At 31.9% G+C, this 20,982-nt stretch overlaps 1 protein-coding gene and 1 long non-coding RNA gene across 2 annotated transcripts in view; one reads left to right on the top strand and one right to left on the bottom strand.

The window, feature by feature from the left end:
- The window catches only part of Rgk3 (Rad, Gem/Kir family member 3), a 126,405-nt gene that overhangs the window by 40,882 nt on the left and 64,541 nt on the right, over positions 1-20,982 (top strand). The window lies entirely within an intron of this gene.
- LOC149483793 (uncharacterized) lies at positions 3,383-5,182 on the bottom strand. The gene is made up of 2 exons (XR_016316352.1): positions 4,382-5,182; positions 3,383-3,584 (listed from the first exon to the last, which is right to left on the bottom strand). It is a non-coding gene; the product is annotated as an uncharacterized LOC149483793 (long non-coding RNA).

Raw genomic sequence — 20,982 nt, 5'->3', positions numbered from 1 at the left:
CGGGATAAAACCTATCCTATGTCCTTTCTCGGGTATCAAAATATCTCTATACCAAATTTCATGCAAATTGGTTCAGTAGTTAAGGCGTGATTGAGTAACAGACAGACAGACAGAGTTACTTTCGCATTTATAATATTAGTATGGATGATTTAAAGACTACCCCTCATGATACGACATTTTATACAGAGATAGTTTAATATGAATTGTAAGTTTACAAATTAGGAGAACTCCCATTGGTATTTTCGTAACTATCATATAGTTACATTATTTCTTTTTCGTCTGAATATGAATTGTAAGACTACAAATTTTGAGGAATCCTATTAGTAGGTATCTACTTTCGTAACCAGCATACCTACTTATTCTTTTTTCTCTAATTTCGTCTTACAGTTAAGATTTTTTCTTACATTCAAATTCAAACATTTATTTATTCAATTAGGATTCTTCTAGAAGCACTTTTGAATAGTCATAAGTCATAACATTTTTTGAAGTGAAACTTCTTTATCGGGGGTGGACAAAAATTTTGTGAGACATTTTTGCCGTTACGCCGCGCGCGTGACATTTTTGCATTACGCCGTACTCGTGACTATATACATGTTATATTAAAGTGATCAGCAAAATCAAAGGGTTTGTTTTAATTCTAATTCCAGTGAATTTCTAAAAAAAGTAAATAAGTAATTATATCTATTTTTCTAATACTTAGGTGTAATAATGGTATTTATTTTTCTAAGTTATTTATGATTAACCTCACTTTTTGATTGTATTTTTCAATACACTAACACGTGGGTGGAATTATGGTATCAATTTTTTCTAATACTTGAATGTTGATTGTGGTATTTATTTTTCTAAAATTGTATTTAAAGTTAACCTCAGTTTTTGATTGAATTTTTTAAAACACCAACACGTGGGCGTGATCATGTTATTTATTTTTCAAGTTATTTAAGCTTAACCTTTGAGTTTGAATTAATTTCTGACTGTTTCGAGATTTGGTGCAAAATAAAACAGTGTGTAAATAAAATTAAACAATTGAGTAAAAGTATAATTTCATAGATAACACGTTGAGAAGTTCCCTGTATAAATATATAATATACATATCTTGTATAAATACATACATAATATGCCTATAGATCTTTACTCAAATGTTTTATTTTATTGATTTTTTACAAATTTTATTTACACACTATTTTATTTTGCACCAAATTTCGAAACAGTCAGAAATTAATGACGCACATATTATTATATACAGGGTGTCACGGACTTCCTATCGTATGCTTAATGGAGCTTATAGTGTTTAACCTTCTGATGCTGTAAAAAATATTTATAAAATCCGGTCGTGCAGGAAAAATTATCTCAAAACTTTTCAATAAACTTCGTGTTCGTAACCCTAACTACGCGGATCATACACGCGAGCGTTATACATAATCGGTCATTGACCTCGAACGCTATGCTTAACCTCGAACCTCGAAAATAAATACCTACTGTTTGGATAATATTTTTTAGAGTATACGAGACAAATACACAAGTACTCCCTCAAACTCATAAGTCATAACAACTACCTACATAATTAAGATTACTGACAAAATAATTATTGTAATAATAGTACCTACTCAGTTGTGAAGGCTAAATAATAAATTTATTTATTTAACAAAATAAGTCTAAAATATTAATAATTATTGATAATTATACGACCTTACCCTATTTGCCATTTGGGTTAAAGCTATTAAATTAATAATTATTAGTGAAAATGAATAATACCTAATACTTTGATTTAAGAAATAGAAAGTAGGTATGTTTTACTTATGATTTTTAGTAATTAGATGTGTCGTAAACAAAAATTACATGCACACGGTGTCATATTTACTAGAAGAAATCAACGGTTTCAAAATGCAAACACTCACCCGATTATAATGCACAGGAATCACAGGATCGTAATACATATTGCACAATGATGACTTATGATGAGTGACGAAGGTAAACAAATATTACATAATGTATTAAATACCTACTACTCCAAATATCAATCACATCTTAAAATAACTAAGTAACATAAGATAATCTCGTAACTACTTAAATACATTATCTTACGGATTTATACAATCACTGCTTTAATAACTTTAACTAATTATTATAAACACAAAATACGAATTACGACGAACGATCCCAAATCTCCCGCGCAGATCTATCACAGCCCACAGCCCCTTACGCTAAGACGTTTGGTGGAGCACTAACAATTTAACAAAATTTGTGCAATTATTAACCCTTAATAAGCCATGGGGATATTATTTTCTCACCTCGGCATTGCCCACAAATTAATTATTATTTTTTGTATTTTTAAAGATACGGTAAAATTTAAGGAACGCACCTAAAGGCGCGGGCAAAAGCGGCAAAAGTGGGAGATTATTTCCCACATGTACGTTCATGGATATGGGAAATAATTTCCCACAAAACATTACTTTTAATGGTTATAGGGAAATAATATCCCACCGCCAAAAAAACCTATAAGCTACCACCCAATATTTTACTTTTTAATATTTTACTGTTTAATCTCGATATAACCCCGTACTGATGTATTAAAATAAACTTGTTTGAAGTCATGGCCGATTAAGGGTTAAAATACGCGGACGCTTACACGTGCCGGCGGCGGTATCTTTGTGCACCTAGCAAAGGTAACGCCGCCTTCCGTTTGTGAAATGCCGCCTTTTAAAAATATGGTTCCGTTGTTTATTTAATATTTTATTTTACTTATCTTTTTATTATTTACTTTCAATTTTCTTTTGTAACTACAAATGAAACAATACAATCATATTATAATTTAATATGAAATTATCATGAAATGATATTTTTAAGTTTTATGCTGGGAATAATATTATTATTTAACCCATTGACCACCGTAAGGCCCGATCGGGGCGCGACACAATAGATTTTCTATTGTGTCTGTGATTCCGAGGACTGATGGATTTAGGTATTTAGGTACCTTAAGTTGCTATTTATACTCTAATCTAGATTTAGGCACCATATTTGTCCGTATTTAAGCAAAAAGGAACCACCCAGCAAAAACGCACTTCTGAGATATTAAAGGATTTACAAAAACATTTGCAGCTCTGTCAGATGAAGTAAAATTAAAATTTATTTTATTTAAATTCATTGATAAATTACTTATTTAAGTATGTGTATATAAATTTGCTCTGAATATTCTTAAACTTTCTAGATAATTAAGAAAATGTGCATGTGGTTCCTTTTAACATTTATCAATTGATAGGTTTTCTCTTATACAAAAAGGAACCACATCCCAGGGATTTAATGATATAAATGAAACTATGTATTTATAATATCGTAATTAAAGCTTTCATTAATAAAATATATAAAATAATACTTATATGGGACGTTTATTCGACGTTATCATCAAATTGGATTTCGAAATCCACCGTGTCTAGTCCATCTATGTGGTCTTCTATTGCATCATCACTAATGAGACCGTTATAAAAACTGTGCATCTTGTGGAATGAGATGTAATATGGACTGAATATCGCTAGAAGGTGAAGAAAGCTTCTCCAGAGGCAGCGACGTATAAGGTTCTTCGTTATCTTCTGTAATAAAAAGAAAAAAAGCTTTAAATTAAAACAATAAAGCCGCGTGGCTTTTATACGTAGGTATATGGCGACAGCAAAATATTATTAGTTCTTATAAAGCCGTGTCCCTACTAGACGACTAAGTATGTTGTATGTACATGCGCCATGTACAAAAAACTGGCTAAGTGCGAGTCGGACTCGCGCAACGAAGAGTTCCGTACCATTATCTATAAAAACGGCAAAAAAATCACGGCTTATTGTATGGGAGCTTCTTAAATATTTATTAAGCTATTGCATAGCTTCTATCGCGGGCCTTGAGCGCGGGGACTGAATCGAGAAATTCCGTAACGAAAAAACCTCACTCCGACGGGCTCGGAGGTGTGGCTTGAAGGCATGCTATGCAATAGCTTTACCGCGGCAGTCCCCGAGTGCCACACGTCTTTTTTTATTCTGTTTTTTAGTATTTGTTGTTACAGCGGCATCAGAAATACATCTAAACGTATTTTACCAAAATAGTAGGTAGGTACCTAGATCATCGTCAGTTATTTTTAAAACAGGGTTTAGACTTTAGTAGTTTCATCTCACAATAACAGATGAATCGTAACAAAATGATCTCTTAATTCGACTCGCCGCGCCTTCGTGAACAACGACATTGTCGTTAAAATACGTAAATCCACAGAGGATTCCTCTTGTACTTACTTAATGAACTATCTTCTTAAAATCACACCACAATCGGGAATGAATCAAAAGTGGATAAAGCGTACCTGCATCTCAGATTCAATAAGTACTTAAATGCATTAAATAAAACTACTTACCCGTTGTATCTTCATTATTATCTTCGGTGTTCGTCTCCAATGCTTTTCTTACCCATTGCTTGCTTATTTATTTATTACTAAACATTTTCACATTTAATTTTAAAGGTAATTAACAAAAACAATAGAACTTACTTCGCGGAGGAAAAAAACACCGTCACGTATTCGAACTACTTCGCTGAATGTCACCTATATTGACAGATGTTCGACGTTTTACTTTAAAAATTGGAGTTTTGCACTTTGAGCTATTTAAGTAATGAAATACGTTGTTTAAAGATGAGAAGCATTGTAACAAGTCAAGGCATTTGGTTCCATATAGCGATGATGGGTTTCAGAATGTTTTACAATATTTATTTATGCATAATAGAACCGAATGCTTGTGGTTTTATTTTGCAATAAAAAATTACAATTAAATTATGTATTTATTTTACGCATAACCATACCACAGAAACCTGGTTCCATTTTGTGTATTAAAAATAATTGTTATTAATAGAAATATGTGTAATGTATAATGGTACCAAGTAGGTGTGGATCTGTTTTGTATAAAATGACATGATAGTAATATCGTTTATTTGTTTGAACAAAGCAGTCCCGTGGTGCTGTGGTTCGGTTTTGCTTAATATGGTATTATTCGTTGTTGCTGGTGGTTCCTTTCTGCTTTTAGTATACCTTGTTTCCAACGTAAAAATCATGTGGTTCTTGTTTGTATAAGAATTTAGACCACTTTTGGATGAGTATTCTTCAATAAAAGCAAAAAACGAAATTTGTCGAGTGGTTCCATTTTGCATAAATACGGACATTTTAATTATTGAGTTTCATCTAGCAAAAGTTGAAAGGAACAGATATGATTATGTAAGTATTCTAAATCATTCTTATTATAGCTATTTTTACAAACATTTCCCTACGAATCCCTAAACTCACATTGTACGTTTATTCGTATTATTATTGAAGTTTGTAAGTAATTTTAAATTTTTAAATAAATTTTTGTTAGTCGCTTGTTTCATCTTTCGGTGTCAAGTTGCTATCGTTTGCGTTTTCTGTGTTTCATCTGTGAGTTTCTGAGTCGGTAATGTCGTATTATACGAACGCGGAGTATTACAATATGATTATGTGTGTGGGTGCAGAGGATGGTAATCAGCTCGCTGCAGCTCGAGATTTATATCGGCAGCGATAGGTACATAGACGGAAGAGAAGCAATCACCAGCGGAATTTACCGTCCTATAATTGTTTTCGAGCGTATTTTTGTTCGGTTCGGAGGTACCTAATTGGTAAAACTATGTTATGACAATTCAAAAGTGCTTCTAGAAGAATAAATGTTTTAGTATGTTGTGAAGTGAAGTGTGTGATAGGTACCTACTGCATGTTTGCTGAAATTTCTACAAGTTGGTATGTACTATGTACCTTATTTCAATATCATTGTACAAAAATAATTGATACGCATGTATCTCAATAAAAAAATTAAGTAAAGATTAAAAATGATTCAATATTAAAAGGGTGCGGTCAGAAGGCGATGGAACTAAGTAATTTTTCGTTTTTTTTTATTTGTATAAATAAACGATAGTGTACTTGTGTATTTGTCTCGTATACTCTAAAAAATATTATCCAAACAGTAGGTATTTATTTTCGAGGTTCGAGGTTAAGCATAGCGTTCGAGGTCAATGACCGATTATGTATAACGCTCGCGTGTATGATCCGCGTAGTTAGGGTTACGAACACGAAGTTTATTGAAAAGTTTTGAGATAATTTTTCCTGCACGACCGGATTTTATAAATATTTTTTACAACATCAGAAGGTTAAACACTATAAGCTCCATTAAGCATACGATAGGAAGTCCGTGACACCCTGTATACGTTTTAATATAGAATATTTTTTATTTTACAACCTTTACAACTTGATCATTAGGAATTTATTACCTCTATTGTTCGAACAAAAATAAGTTACCGACTTTAAGAACGTGCCGACAATGTAAGTACACTATTGTTTCTTAGAAAACATTTTAGGAGTATACGATAATAAATCTATGACTCACGTAAACACGTGTTTGCTTGATTGGTGTCAGGTGTTCAATTATAATTTTATGAATTCAAAATTTATAAGAATAAACCTCAAACTCTCTGTCCAATCAAAATCCGCCTAAGTCGAAATCCTTAATAAGCTGAAAACGGCAGTGGCCGGCGTAAATATTCAAATAGGTAGCGAGGAGCGAAGCGACGAGCATCTTAGGTTAACTTTTGAACTACCGCACGAGCCGAGCGAGCGAAGCGAGCGAGTTGCAGCAGCGGCCAGTGTAAATATTTAAATAGGTAAGTAGCGAGGAGCGAAGCGACGAGCATCTTAGGTTAACTTTTGAACTACCGCACGAGCCAAGCGAGCGAAGCGAGCGAGTCGCGGCAGTGGCCGGCGTAAATATTCAAATAGGTAGCGAGGAGCGAAGCGACGAGCATCTTAGGTTAACTTTTGAACTACCGCACGAGCCGAGCGAGCGAAGCGAGCGAGTTGCAGCAGCAGCCGGTGTAAATATGTAAATAGGTAGCGAGGAGCGAAGCAACGAGCATCTTAGGTTAACTTTTGAACTACCGCACGAGCCGAGCGAGCGAAGCGAGCGAGTTGCAGCAGCGGCCGGTGTAAATATTTAAGTAGGTAGCGACGAGCGTGTGACTAACGTATTTCTTTAATATTGTATATAGTAAATTATTTTTTGAAAAATAAGGACATAAAGAAGTTTCACTTCTTACGTGTGTACTCTAGTACACGCACACATTTTATTTTTTACATTTACCACCGATTCGGAAAGCAGTATCAATGGAGAAGAACCGGCAAGAAGTTATATAGTATATAGTTAAGAATAGTTACTCTTTTAAAGCTCATTTAAAGTTTATATGATTATTAATAGGAGCACTTAAAAGCATTTTTACAAAATATGTATACGCAGTTATTTACTCAAACAATCTGTACAGAAGTATATAATATATTTCAATCGTTAATACCGATACAATAGCATTCATTGGATTTAATAAATATTATCGCAGCCATTCGACGATTCACAAATGCTTTTATTACAAATGTATTCGATGCCTTTGTAAAGCTTAATATAATTATTCAATTGTTTTGTTAAACCTCGTTTATGTGTCAATTGCAATAATGCGATAAGCGTTTTTTTGTTATTTTACTTGATTTTATTTATCTATGATTTAAAAGTTTCGGTTTTATGTACATTTTGGAGAAATTTACCTACCTACCTATTTATTACCTTGTACTGCTTAGAATTCGACCGCCTCCTTGGTACAATGGTTGACGCGTGAGCGTAGAACCGAGGGGTCCTGGGTTCGATTCCCGGTGGAGACGAAAAAAAAAATGTCTCGGTCTGGTAGGACACAGAATGCTGATCACCTACTTGTCCCTAAAGAAAATCGATCAGTGAAACAGATGCATGCATAATACATCTGCCCCTTACCCCACTACGGGGACACGGGACTTCACACACACACTGCTTAGAATTTAATTTGTAATCATCATTTTTTTTGTTACAGGTATTCCGAATTTCCTGATGATTCGTAAGACTAGGTTAAGAAGCATTTGATCAATATGAATCTTCACACTTAATATTTTTTGTGTAACATTATGAGTGTCTCGAATATGAACATTACTTTCTCCAAAATTATCTTGAGATGCCAATAAATTAGTTCATGTTCATATACAAATTCTTGTTTATCTTATACCTTATCCTTGAATGCACTGTTTCGCAAGAAAAAATATGATATAGTTACCTATTTTAAAGTTAAGCCAAGTACATAATATCCCAAAATAGATTTGAAAAATCGCAAAAGACTAAATTTGATATTTCCGCTACACGTAAGAATTTGCGAGTTTAAAATGTCGGCAAGTTATTCCAATAAGAAATAGGAGCTTTAAAATATTTTACGAACTCTGACATAATATTATATTTTTCTTCATTCTGAATTTCGTTTTTTTAATTAATAATAATAAATTTTAAAATCTTGATTGAATTGTTAAAATGTTACAAAGGATATAATTGGAGAAACTTAAGCCTTTTTTAGTTTTATACTGTGTTACAGGCGTTAGAATTCCTTCCAATTTTGGTAAATTACAGTTTTTTTTTTTATTTAAACTACAACTTCATATAAACTATAATAGTAGGTAGTGGGCGAAATTTTAAACTACATATTTCAATAAATAGCTAAATCATATTATGGGTAAAAATAAAAACTTCCGTAAATAAGGTTGCATGTAAAAATTGCCCCTTTATTCCTTCAGTCATTTTGTTTGATTGGCCACCCCGACACCTAGCCCTTTAACTGCCTAATCTGATTCAGATAAGGTCCAAAGGTTAATTTACCTTTTTCGATTTTAATTGACTGGAGAAAGATATTGAGTTGTGATAAAATTGTCAGGTATTTATCGTTATTTTATTTATGAAAGGATTTTTTATGATAACTAAAGCTCAAGTTTGAAATTTTAATAAATTGATTGTTTTAACGCGTAGAGTTGTAAAAGGTCTAAGGTACTATGAATACAAAACAAATTTTGATGCAAATGATCTGACTTAATTATCAATAATTGATATAGCTTCAAGTTAACACTGTATTTTTATGTATAGTCTTATTTAAAGCAAACTAATAATACTATACAAAATAATAACAATTCACACACAGCCTTATCGCTATTGAGCGATATCTGCCAGCCAACACACTTCATAGGCGAAAATAACAACATTAATCTACAAGTGCGCGTCACTTTCCATTGCTATAAAACGATTGAATATGATTTGGATCCGTACCAAAGAAAATGTTGTCCAAAAATAAAGACCACGCCCCCAAATATAAATATTATATTCGCGGTATCAAAATAAAGTGATATAACGTACGCGGATTGCGTAGTTTGTTATTTTTGTCTGAGTTATCATTTCACTAGCTAATATATGAATGAGTCGCGGCTTCACTCGCGATAACCTGTAAAGTAGCCAAAATAATACAGACTATACTCGGCTCGGCGAATGATGATTCGTATGACACTGATAGTTATTCTCAAGAGACAAACTTGTAATGGCGTCACCATTAAATTAGAAACGTATTGGAGGCGTCTAAAAATGGCAATTATTAATTTTTACGTAGCTTTATGCCATTACAATGATATTCCGTTGGAATTATAACAATTCTTAACATTTACGAGAAATTATTTCAATCTGACTTTACGTTTACGAAAAACTTACATCGTTGGCATTTATCGACTAGTGCGGAAAGTATCGATAAACAAAACATGTCGATAGTGGACATTAGTACATATTTTTAAAACCAAAAAATCAGACCAAATAGTGAGACTATACATAAAAAAATGTATGCGTGTAGAGTACACACGTAAGAAGTGAAACTTCTTTATGACCTTAAAAATGTCACGAGTATGGCGTAACGCAAAAATGTCACGCGTACGGCGTAACGCAAAAATGTCACGCGTACGGCGTAACGCAAAAATGTTACACTAAATTTTTGTCCAACCCCGATAAAGAAGTTTCACTTCAAAAATATCCAATTACCTATGATAAGAAAAGTTTTTCAGACAAATTAAATGGGGACATCCATTTTCATGATAAAATAGACACTAGCGCATATAGACTAGAGTAGATAATTTTTGAAACAAAAAAAAATCGCAGTCGGATGAAACCCATTAGAAAAGGAGGGGAATATGATAAAAATGTAAGGAAAAATAAATTACGGTCAATCCGAGTTCGGGAAGCGGGAGGGGGGAGCTTTTAAGAGAAAAAAATGGTTTCTCTCGATTTCCGACAAAACTACAAGTCCTATAGAAAAAAGTTCAATGGCAAAGTTGTAGGTAATTAAAAGTTCTACAACTTTTATATTCACAATTTTTTCACATAACCTCAAAATTTAGGTGAAAAATTCAAAAAACCAAGTTTTTGGTCTTTTATTTCTATCTAAATCAAAATTTATTTTTTTTCTACGAAATTTGGTGGAAACTTACTTTATTATGTCCCAAATACACTGTAATTTATTTGATTGAAAATATTTATTTTTTCGCCTTATTTTGAATTAATACCAAAAAAACAACCTAATTTTCAATCGAAAAGTCACCCGTCAAAATATCAGCTTTTTTCAAAAACTTGGGGTGCCTTTTATTCATTGAAATCTCTACTTTCATGTGGTGTAAAAAAAATAAACACCACCATAGTAAATGTTCTCAGGAAATGCATACAAACAGTCTGAAAATTAGCTTTTACTAAATCAGGCACACTTCTCGAACTACCTGAAATGTTTTTATCGACATCATTTTGCTTTTGAATATGCTGTAAAATATTAAACTTAGAACAGATAATTATTTTTCTTTTGAAATATTACCGAAAAGCCGATACAAGAGAAGATATAGAGTTCAAGAAGTGTGCCTGATTTAGTAAAAGCTCATTATCACACTGTTTGTATGCATTTCCTGAGAACATTTATACAACTGTTGGTATACTAAGCTCAAAGGAGGTTATAGTTTTGCATACGCTAAGTACGTAAAAAACACCTACTTATAAAATTCCAAACGCAGTTTTTTTCAAATAGATGAATTTTTAAAACTCTATGTGTACACCCATAATAAGCAACCCGCCCAGCTTTGCTACCAGCACGTGACCTATTGTTTAAGATTATGTTTTCATAGACAAAATGCTCATTACATTTATTAATGGAAGTAATCGTTAAAATATTTTTATATTTATTATAAGTTGGATTTATGAAAAATATTTCGTTAATTAAGGTATATAAAAATTCCTGTTTCTTCCTTCAACATTTAATTTTTATTTTTAGAAACAGTACAATAGATAATAATTTTATTATTATCTCGATATTTTGTTATCAAAAACCTGATGTTATTAATTCAATCAAAGTAGGCACATATTAAGCACACATTACTTCCTTTATTTATATGTAAATTGATTAAAACCGTAAAAAATCACACCAGATATGGTTAAATCCATTAAATTTAATCCCATTGTTAAAGCCTACATCCACCCTTAAAAATAATTCCACCGCATTCACTCTAAAATAAACGCATTATGGTTAAAGGTCGGATCCAAAATCTAATAGATATTGAAGACCCATGAGTCGGAAAGGTCGACGCAATCAATCACGCAAAAACGATTGGCAGATGTACTTTATTCTGTTCGTCAGTCTAATTAATCCTGCCAAGTTTATGGTCGATTAATCTGTTGACATGTTTTGCTGTGGTGGCCGCTAAGGATTGCCCTAATAGGTAAAGTTTAAAAAGCTCTCGATTTTGAAAAGGACAAATTAAAAAAAAATGAGAGGTGTCAAGGGACACCCAGATGGAACGAAGTTACTAAAATATCTGACTTAATTTCTATTAGAGAGAGAGATAGACAGAAAAACACGCGCACGCTTACAACTAGCAAAAAGTTTCATTAAAACTTTTTGTCTTAATTTTTTCTGTCTAGCCCTATTTCGCAACGCTCGCTAAGGAACTTCGTTCCAAAAACAGGAAAAAGAGAAACGAAGAGACATCTATTTTCTGGTTATAATGTGATAAGTTACTTTTGTGATAATTATTAGTAATTATAAGAGATAAAAAACACTCACATTGAATAAGATAAAAAACAAATTCGATGATACATAAAAAAATGTAAGCTCCGAAGCTTCATCGGAAAGGTAATGCATATTCTCTGTATTTAATAAAAAAAATTGGCTTATTATAAAAAGAAAACAGAAGATAATTTTTCTGTAAGTAATAAACTTCCTCAACAAAAAATAACAACGTTACAGAGGTGTGGCTTCCAATAGCTTTTACTTGACTTGTATAGAGTAATATAATTAATAATTATTATATCCAAAAGTAGTTATACAAACATGTTACAATACTATAGAAATATGTTTTGGAGTTTATGTAAGGTAATGAAAATGAAGAAATTATTTTTTAACCGTTCATCTTTTTTAAAACCATAGGCATACGATACGTAAAAAAATCAAAGTTGACACTCACATACATAAATTATTATTCATCAGTTATGAATTTAGTTTCCTTATTTTTTCCATTCCATTTAAATAATTATTCTATAGAACTTACTTTTAGAACAATATTCAAAGTCACTAATCTCTGCCTAAACATTATGAATTAAGTTTGTTAATAAACATTCACAAGGCATTACTAATACTGAGATTATTGAAGTGAAACTTCTTTATCGGGGTTGGAAAAAAATTTAGTGTAACATTTTTTCGTTACGCGTGACATTTTTCCGTTACGCGCCATCTTTTTCTTATTCTTACCGCACGCGTGATTCGACGTATTTCTGTAAAGTTCCATTATCCATATAGTAAATTTTTGAAGTGAAACTTCTTTATCGGGGGTGGACAAAAATTTTGTGAGACATTTTTTGCGTTACGCCGCGCGCGTTACATTTTTTGCGTTACGCCGCGCGCGTTACATTTTTGCGTTACGCCGTACTCGTGACATTTTTTTTCTTATCATTTTTTATATATTCATTTTTTATATTATTTTTCTAAAATTGTATTTAAAGTTAACCTCAGTTTTTGATTGAATTTTTTAAAACACCAACACGTGGGCGTGATCATGTTATTTATTTTTCAAGTTATTTAAGCTTAACCTCTGTCTTAATATGTATATATTATGTACTATGTGCGTCATTAATTTCTGACTGTTTCGAGATTTGGTGCAAAATAAAACAGTGTGTAAATAAAATTAAACAATTGAGTAAAAGTATAATTTCATAGATAACACGTTGAGAAGTTCCCTGTATAAATATATAATATACATATCTTGTATAAATACATACATAATATGCCTATAGATCTTTACTCAATTGTTTTATTTTATTGATTTTTTACAAATTTTATTTACACACTATTTTATTTTGCACCAAATTTCGAAACAGTCAGAAATTAATGACGCACATATTATATTATATACGTTTTAATATAGAATATTTTTTATTTTACAACCTTTACAACTTGATCATTAGGAATTTATTAGCTCTATTGTTCGAACAAAAATAAGTTACCGACTTTAAGAACGTGCCGACAATGTAAGTACACTATTGTTTCTTAGAAAACATTTTAGGAGTATACGATAATAAATCTATGACTCACGTAAACACGTGTTTGCTTGATTGGTGTCAGGTGTTCAATTATAATTTTATGAATTCAAAATTTATAAGAATAAACCTCAAACTCTCTGTCCAATCAAAATCCGCCTAAGTCGAAATCCTTTATAAGCTGAAAACGGCAGTGGCCGGCGTAAATATTCAAATAGGTAGCGAGGAGCGAAGCGACGAGCATCTTAGGTTAACTTTTGAACTACCGCACGAGCCGAGCGAGCGAAGCGAGCGAGTTGCAGCAGCGGCCGGTGTAAATATTTAAATAGGTAGCGAGGAGCGAAGCGACGAGCATCTTAGGTTAACTTTTGAACTACCGCACGAGCCGAGCGAGCGAGTTGCAGCAGCAGCCGGTGTAAATATGTAAATAGGTAGCGAGGAGCGAAGCGACGAGCATCTTAGGTTAACTTTTGAACTACCGCACGAGCCGAGCGAGCGAAGCGAGCGAGTTGCAGCAGCGGCCGGTGTAAATATTTAAGTAGGTAGCGACGAGCGTGTGACTAACGTATTTCTTTAATATTGTATCTATATAGTAAATTATTTTTTGAAAAATAAGGACATAAAGAAGTTTCACTTCTTACGTGTGTACTCTAGTACACGCACACATTTATTTTAAATTCTGTATCTCGTCTCATGATTGACTTTTTTCTATTTAAAAAATCTTCTTTATAAAGCATTCGATGCTATAAAACGAAATATTCAGTAAATTATCAATACCACTAATATTTTTAAGACATTATCTAAACTTTAACACATATTTCAAAGCAAATGTTCTTGTAAATTCGGCGTTTACTCATAGCCTTTACTCTGAAAGCCGGTAACTAACTTATGCATGCCATAAACGGTGCTTAACTTAGTTAACACGTAGTTGTAAGGCGTCTATTATATTGCATTGAAATTTCATTATTCCCTTCAATTTATGTTATCGTATATTTAGTGAGTAAAGACGTTATAGTTAGTTATGGACTTGAATAAAGTGACCGGTACATATTAACACGATTTGTATGTTATGTTATTTATTTTTGACTAGAGTCGTATGAACACACTAAGATAACATTTTCAAGATAAATGTAGTTAATAGCAAGACTTGTACTTAATACAAAATGAAAAAAGATATACCTAGTAAGGGGGCCTGAACCTCAATCCAATGTGACAAAAATAATCCCTACTAATATTATAAATGCGAAAGTAACTATGTCTGTCTGTCTGTTACGCTTTCCCGCTTAAATCTCTCAACCGATTTTGATGAAATTTTGCACAGACAATCTTTAGACCCTGAGAAAGAACATAGGCTACCTTTTATTGCGAAATATGTACCACGGGCAAAGCCGGGGCGGACCCCTAGTGTACCTATAAATTCAAATAAAGATTTATTTATTTATTTAAATACGATTTGTATTGATGTACAATACACATAAAATTACTGAAGATAATCAGAAGCTCGAGAAAAAATAATGCCTCAAATTAATCATACATACAAAAATCAGAAGGAAATTCAAGTACAATTAATGGATATTCATTATCTAAATCGTTCATACGCAAATAGATTGGAAAAGTTAGAAGTTAAAGTTCCAAAGCTCGTCGTGAATGAAGGAAATCAATCAGGGAAACAAATATGTGATTTAGGTCGTTCTTCGCCACATGTTTGCGGTTTTTGGGAATTGATCATTCTCGCAAATAGAGCGTCATCACGATGTCATAATAAATGGCATTCGTTTTTTTTACCATAGGTAGCGTTTAGTATTCTGTATTATGTATTCTGTGCCATAGGTATTATAAAAAGGCAATAGCTACTAATTTTGATTTTTATCGTTCATAAATTAAATAAAATGTTATACCATATCATTTAATCTCTAATGTATTGTAATACGATTTTCTGGCAGAAAATATAAATGTATGCATAATACAAAAACTGAGGAATTACCTATATATTTCTTAATCGTAACGGTCATTATTAAACATATATAATTTACTACTATATATTTTAAGATTTCCAAACCTAAAAAGAAAAAAAAATGAACCCATATAGGATCACTTTGTTATTCGACTGTCTGTCCATCCAAAAATATATTTCACTTTCCACTTTTTTACGATATTCAAGAGCAATTTTCTGCCTAGTTATTTAACAGCGTGTATTGCACAAAGGCATGATTCAACGGACATTTCGTAGCACTCTACGTCAACGCTTAAGCTACGAGCCTACGTCGGATGCTACGAACATTGTTCGCTCGATTAGCCTAATTACAAAGTGGCTTTTATATTAGCTTCTTGCATTCTATGGGCGCCTGGTACTTTTCATTTCACTAATTTTGCCATAAAACAGTAATAATATTTATTTCATTAATCGTAAAATTAATTTAATGATCTGGAATGAGAATTCGATTACCAAATATTATTGAAAATTACGAAACTTATGAATTGAAGAAGGTACAATTATTGTTTTCGACGTTTCTAATTAAATTCATGGTAATTATAACTTGAAATGAAATTCCACTCAATTATAATTAAAATAAAACTTAAAAAGGAATGTTTGAACTATTTAACTTTAGTAATTACTAGCTGTGCTCTGCGGTTTTACCCGCAGTGCTCCGCTCCTGTTGGTCTTAGCGAGATAATAATTATATCCTCGATGAATGGGCTATCTAACACCGAAATAATTTTTCAAATCGGACCAGTAGTTCCCGAGATTAGCGCGTTCAAACAAACAAACTCTTCAGCTTAATTATATTAGTATAAATCAGTGTTTAAAATATTATTGTAATAAATTTAAAATATTATTGAAACTTATCATTCATAAGTGTGCAGTAATATATGTTTATTTTAACCGTTATGTATTATCACATATTTCATAACCTGGAACATTCCATACATTCTGAACACAATGGTATTATAGTTACTAATATACATGTAAATTCCATTACTATACGAAATTGCGTCTTAATGTAGTAATAACGTAGCTTTTCTATGTAAAATAAGTCATTTTATTGAACACAAAGCAATTGCCTTGATAGGCTTTTACGATATATGAATTATTCAAAATGTTTGAATTGTAATAAGTTTTATATAAAGTCGAGATTTTTTATAGGTAGATAATAACAAAAAACTACGAACAGTCGCATAATTAGTAGACTCAGAAATTATTATTGAGAAATTTAAGTGAATATAATTGATTTTAAAATCAACAAGCCGCAACCTCTATTGTTGTCTAGAGTGGAAAAATATATTGTGTTGATTTACTCCTACCTATAATATATATACTTTTTTATAGTAACTTGTATGATTTTTTTACAATGTGCAAAGAAAAACAATCGATTGACTAAAAATACTGAACTCGTATCGTACTAAAGTCATGTACAATCTAGCTCACGAAATAAAAATATTCTTCTGATACATTTACTGCTAAATAGATAAAGAATCTAATGTAATATTCATGTGTCTACATCTAAATGCCTTTCGTATAAACTGAGAGACATACCAAATATACACGTGTCAAAGAAAGGACAAATAAAAAGTGAAATTGGATTTTCACTACAAATTCGTCAAAGGTACTTTTTTGGACACAACATTCGAACGAGTTATTCGTGCCTTAGGCAAAGAAGATTTTTTATGTCAAGATTGTTTCTCTATAGTTTTAATTGCATTTGATTTTTAATTGGAATTATTATAGAGCAGAAATAATATAAATGCGAATGTATGGACGTGCTGTTACTGTGAAATAAAATGTAAAACGATGGTTTAACATCCAAATGAACAGGCGATGAATTCTTTATAGATATTTATTACAATTTTATATTCAAGAACATAATTTCAAACCTTTTATTGCCCATCTTTATTTTTTGAACAAATCTGTAAAAGCCTATATAAATCTCTTTCGATTCAAGAAATCTGAAATTTAATATTCAGCGGGAAGTCGCTTACGTGTCGATGAGTCGTAATAAATCACAAATACTTATAAAATGTTACAAACATTTTTGGTGGGAAAATAGTCATGTAAGATATAAATCGTCTGTTTGTTTTATTTTATTCATGAGCATACTATACTAGCTTTCTACCCGCGGCTTCGCCCGCGTTTTCAAATAAAAAACCCGTTCCCGTGTGGTTTCCGGGATAAAACCTATCCTATGTGTTAATCCAAGTTTATTGTGTCTAAAGTCTATTCTAGTCTAGTCTATTGTGCTAAATTCATTCTAATCGATTCGGTAGTATTTGCGTGAACGAGTAACAAACATACACACATACACATACATCCATTTCACAAACTTTCGAATTTATAATATTAGTGGATAGGTAGGTTTTTTAACTGTACATAGATGTAATACTACATTGTAAAATAAATAATAAGTAATACAAGTATTCAATTTAATTCAAATCACTTTAAACTGAAATCATTAAATGTTCGAGATTAATAAATAAAGTTTCCCCTTAAAGTTCCTCAGATAAATAAGAGTTTCGACTCCGGAAGGTGTTTGTTAAATTAATTACAAAGTTCTTCCAATTTTGGAAGTCATATTAATTAAGGGTTTATTGGAAACGAGGTCCCGATTTCATATGCCTTGGTGGAGTATTTTAATTAGTATGGTGTTTTGAGAATGCCATGTGATGCGTAGATATAAAAAAATATAACTTTGAAGTAGAGCTTATTTTCGATACAGTTGCTGCACTAACGTTTTAACTTGATGATATTTAAAAAATAAATGAATCTATACGGTTTTTTTTTTTGTTGTACCCGCTAATCTCGATAAAGCTTTATTTTTCTAACTACTTCTAACTACTTCTTCAAACTTAAAAAAAAATTCTTAAAGGTTAAGTTTATTTCACACAATGACCAGTTTGCAAAGCAACAATAGAAAATGTTGAATATTTCTTTTGTCAAAAAAAGATCGTGTGTGCCCAGTACATGCGTCAGAAGGGAAACTTCTTTTTCAAGATTCAAAGATCGTCGCCTTACTCCATGACGTGACGGTATTGCCATGACCCGACCTTAAGTAGTTTTACTTCTAAAATTGTATAAACAAACAAGACTTGTGTTATAAATGACAGTTATTAATTAAACAATTCATCAATATTCTATAATATATTATATATTATAATAACTTCGTATACTTTTAATGAACGTGAAAATTAAGTATTGCAGTCCTATTTATATTTTGTTAAGAATTATTATTCAAGAGCGTTGAACTTTCAAGTCATTTATAATAGAGGGTGTCGACCTATCTCAAGTTTTCTGTATTCATTTGTTTGATAATATCACTATTTTTTTTATAGTTATTTATGTGTATGTGTATGTGTGTGTACTGTTATAGTTCTGTGTTCTCAAATATGTAATGCTTCTTTTTTAAGTAACTACACGTTTTTTTAACATTATATATTTTTAGCGATGGAAATGGGTGGAATATTTTCACATTAAATATAATGTGTTATGTTTGTACTTCGTGGAAGATAATAAATTAATTTATTTTTTATTATTTTATCTATACATATAATAAAATCGTAGGAAAGTCAAAACTGTACATTGAATATTTTTTTAAAAGAATACATAATCCATGATCTATAATCGATATAGAAGCCAAAAATATAGTTTTTAGAATTTTTGTCTGTTTGTCTGTTTGTCTGTTTGTCTGTTTGTCTGTATGTTTGTCCGAGCTAATCTCGAAAAGTACTGCATAGATTGACTTCAAATTTTGCATGAATATTACTAACAGGTCGTGTGAGGTTTTTTTAAACATATTATCATGCTATCACCTCCGGGGGAGGAGCTGTGAACCTTTACTTTTCTTACGTATTCCGTGAACTACGACAGCGTACAATCTAAAGACTCATGTTTAAATGTTGTTTTTGAGTAAGCCATGCTATTATCTAGCTTTACACTATAAAAACTACGTCATTTACGTAATTTGGGCAGAGAAACTGTTTAATGAATCTTAGTACTATAAAGACAAATTTGATTCAGCGCCATCTATGAGATTTCGTAAAAATCAAATCAATTTACATGTTAACACTACTGAACACAATGTTAAAAATTAATAATTTAAATATAATTATGTTATTTATTTATTTAACTCTTTAACCCATAATAAATCTTCCCTTCCCTATAAGGTGCGCTTATATAATTCGTGTGAATATACTACATTTTTAAAAGTGAGGGTAGATGTATATTATTTTAAGTCAAACTAGACACCATTACAGTTAATCTAATATTGATTGTGTTCATTGGTTACATTTTTAAAAATCTTCGTGTTTTAATAATTCGATCACGAGGCGGGACTCTAATACAAAAAGGTTAGTTCGTTGATAATTATTATTCCTTCATCATTTACATGTTGTTAGTAAAAATATACTTTGACTGTTAATACTTTTGTTCAGTATTTATCTGTATGATTATTGCTTGGTAATTAATATATTTTCATGTCGTATACCTAATTATAAACATAAGTGTGATGTGAAACTAGCTGGATTTATTTTTACACACTCACAGTCTTATATTTTGTGTTAATGTTAAAATAGTATTAATAGTGTAAATCATAATATTTTTTCAAAGTTAAAAATATTTCCTTTTTTCTGATGGTGTTGCCATCGAATTAAACCGCGCTGTCGTTTCGTTCACAAAAAGTCATGTTATTAGGACCGAATATGTAGCCGCCTCAACTTACGGAAACGAGAGTAACCTGCGTTGTCTGTTAGTTATTATATAGTCGAATTTAACGTTACATGGAAATAGGAATCTAAATATATGTATACCTACTTATATTAAATCTGTAGAGGTCAATTCTGCACATGAAATATATTTCCTAAATAACTATCATGAGGTGATTAGAGATCGACATCGACGTCAAAAATGTTTGTCCGTCTGTCTGTCTGTCTGTATAACCGTTATAGAAACAAAAACTACTCGACGGATTTAAACGAAACTTGGTACAATTATTTTTCATATTCGTGAGCAGAGCAGCAACTCCATTTTTAAGCTTTCGTCGCGTGTGCGTTCTTAATGCGTGTATCTTAATGGTTAAAGCTACACAGAAATCAAGTATGAAAGAAATGTTCTCCATATTATATAAAAAATATCTCCCGACATCATAAATGTCTATCTTTTATGGTTGAGCTTAGGAGTTCAAAGCTTTCTGATTATATTTGTCTACTAGCTGTCCCCGCGACTTCGTTCGCGTGGAATAGTGACTATGGGACCTATGACCATGGGCTCAGGGTGGGGCAACAATAAAAAATCATTTTTATTTTCATGCTCCCACTCCCGCGCCCACTCGCACTCCCACGCCATATGCCACGTTCAGTCCCAATCCCACGCCTACGCCCACTCCCCTTCACAATTAGTACCTACCAGATCAAAGCCAGGGTAAGCGCCCCACCCAGCCCCACCGTGGCTACGCCCATGCTGAATTACTATTTAACATACAATTATTGAGTAAATACGTACAACCATACTGTACTGTTGTACTACCATAAATAATTA

The sequence above is a fragment of the Colias philodice genome, chromosome 12, assembly GCF_061535455.1.
Source record: "Colias philodice isolate Cphi_HAF_F1 chromosome 12, ilColPhil1 Martin Lab GWU primary, whole genome shotgun sequence".
Taxonomy (NCBI): domain Eukaryota; kingdom Metazoa; phylum Arthropoda; class Insecta; order Lepidoptera; family Pieridae; genus Colias; species Colias philodice.
This window is presented reverse-complemented; position numbering and strand designations above follow the sequence as displayed.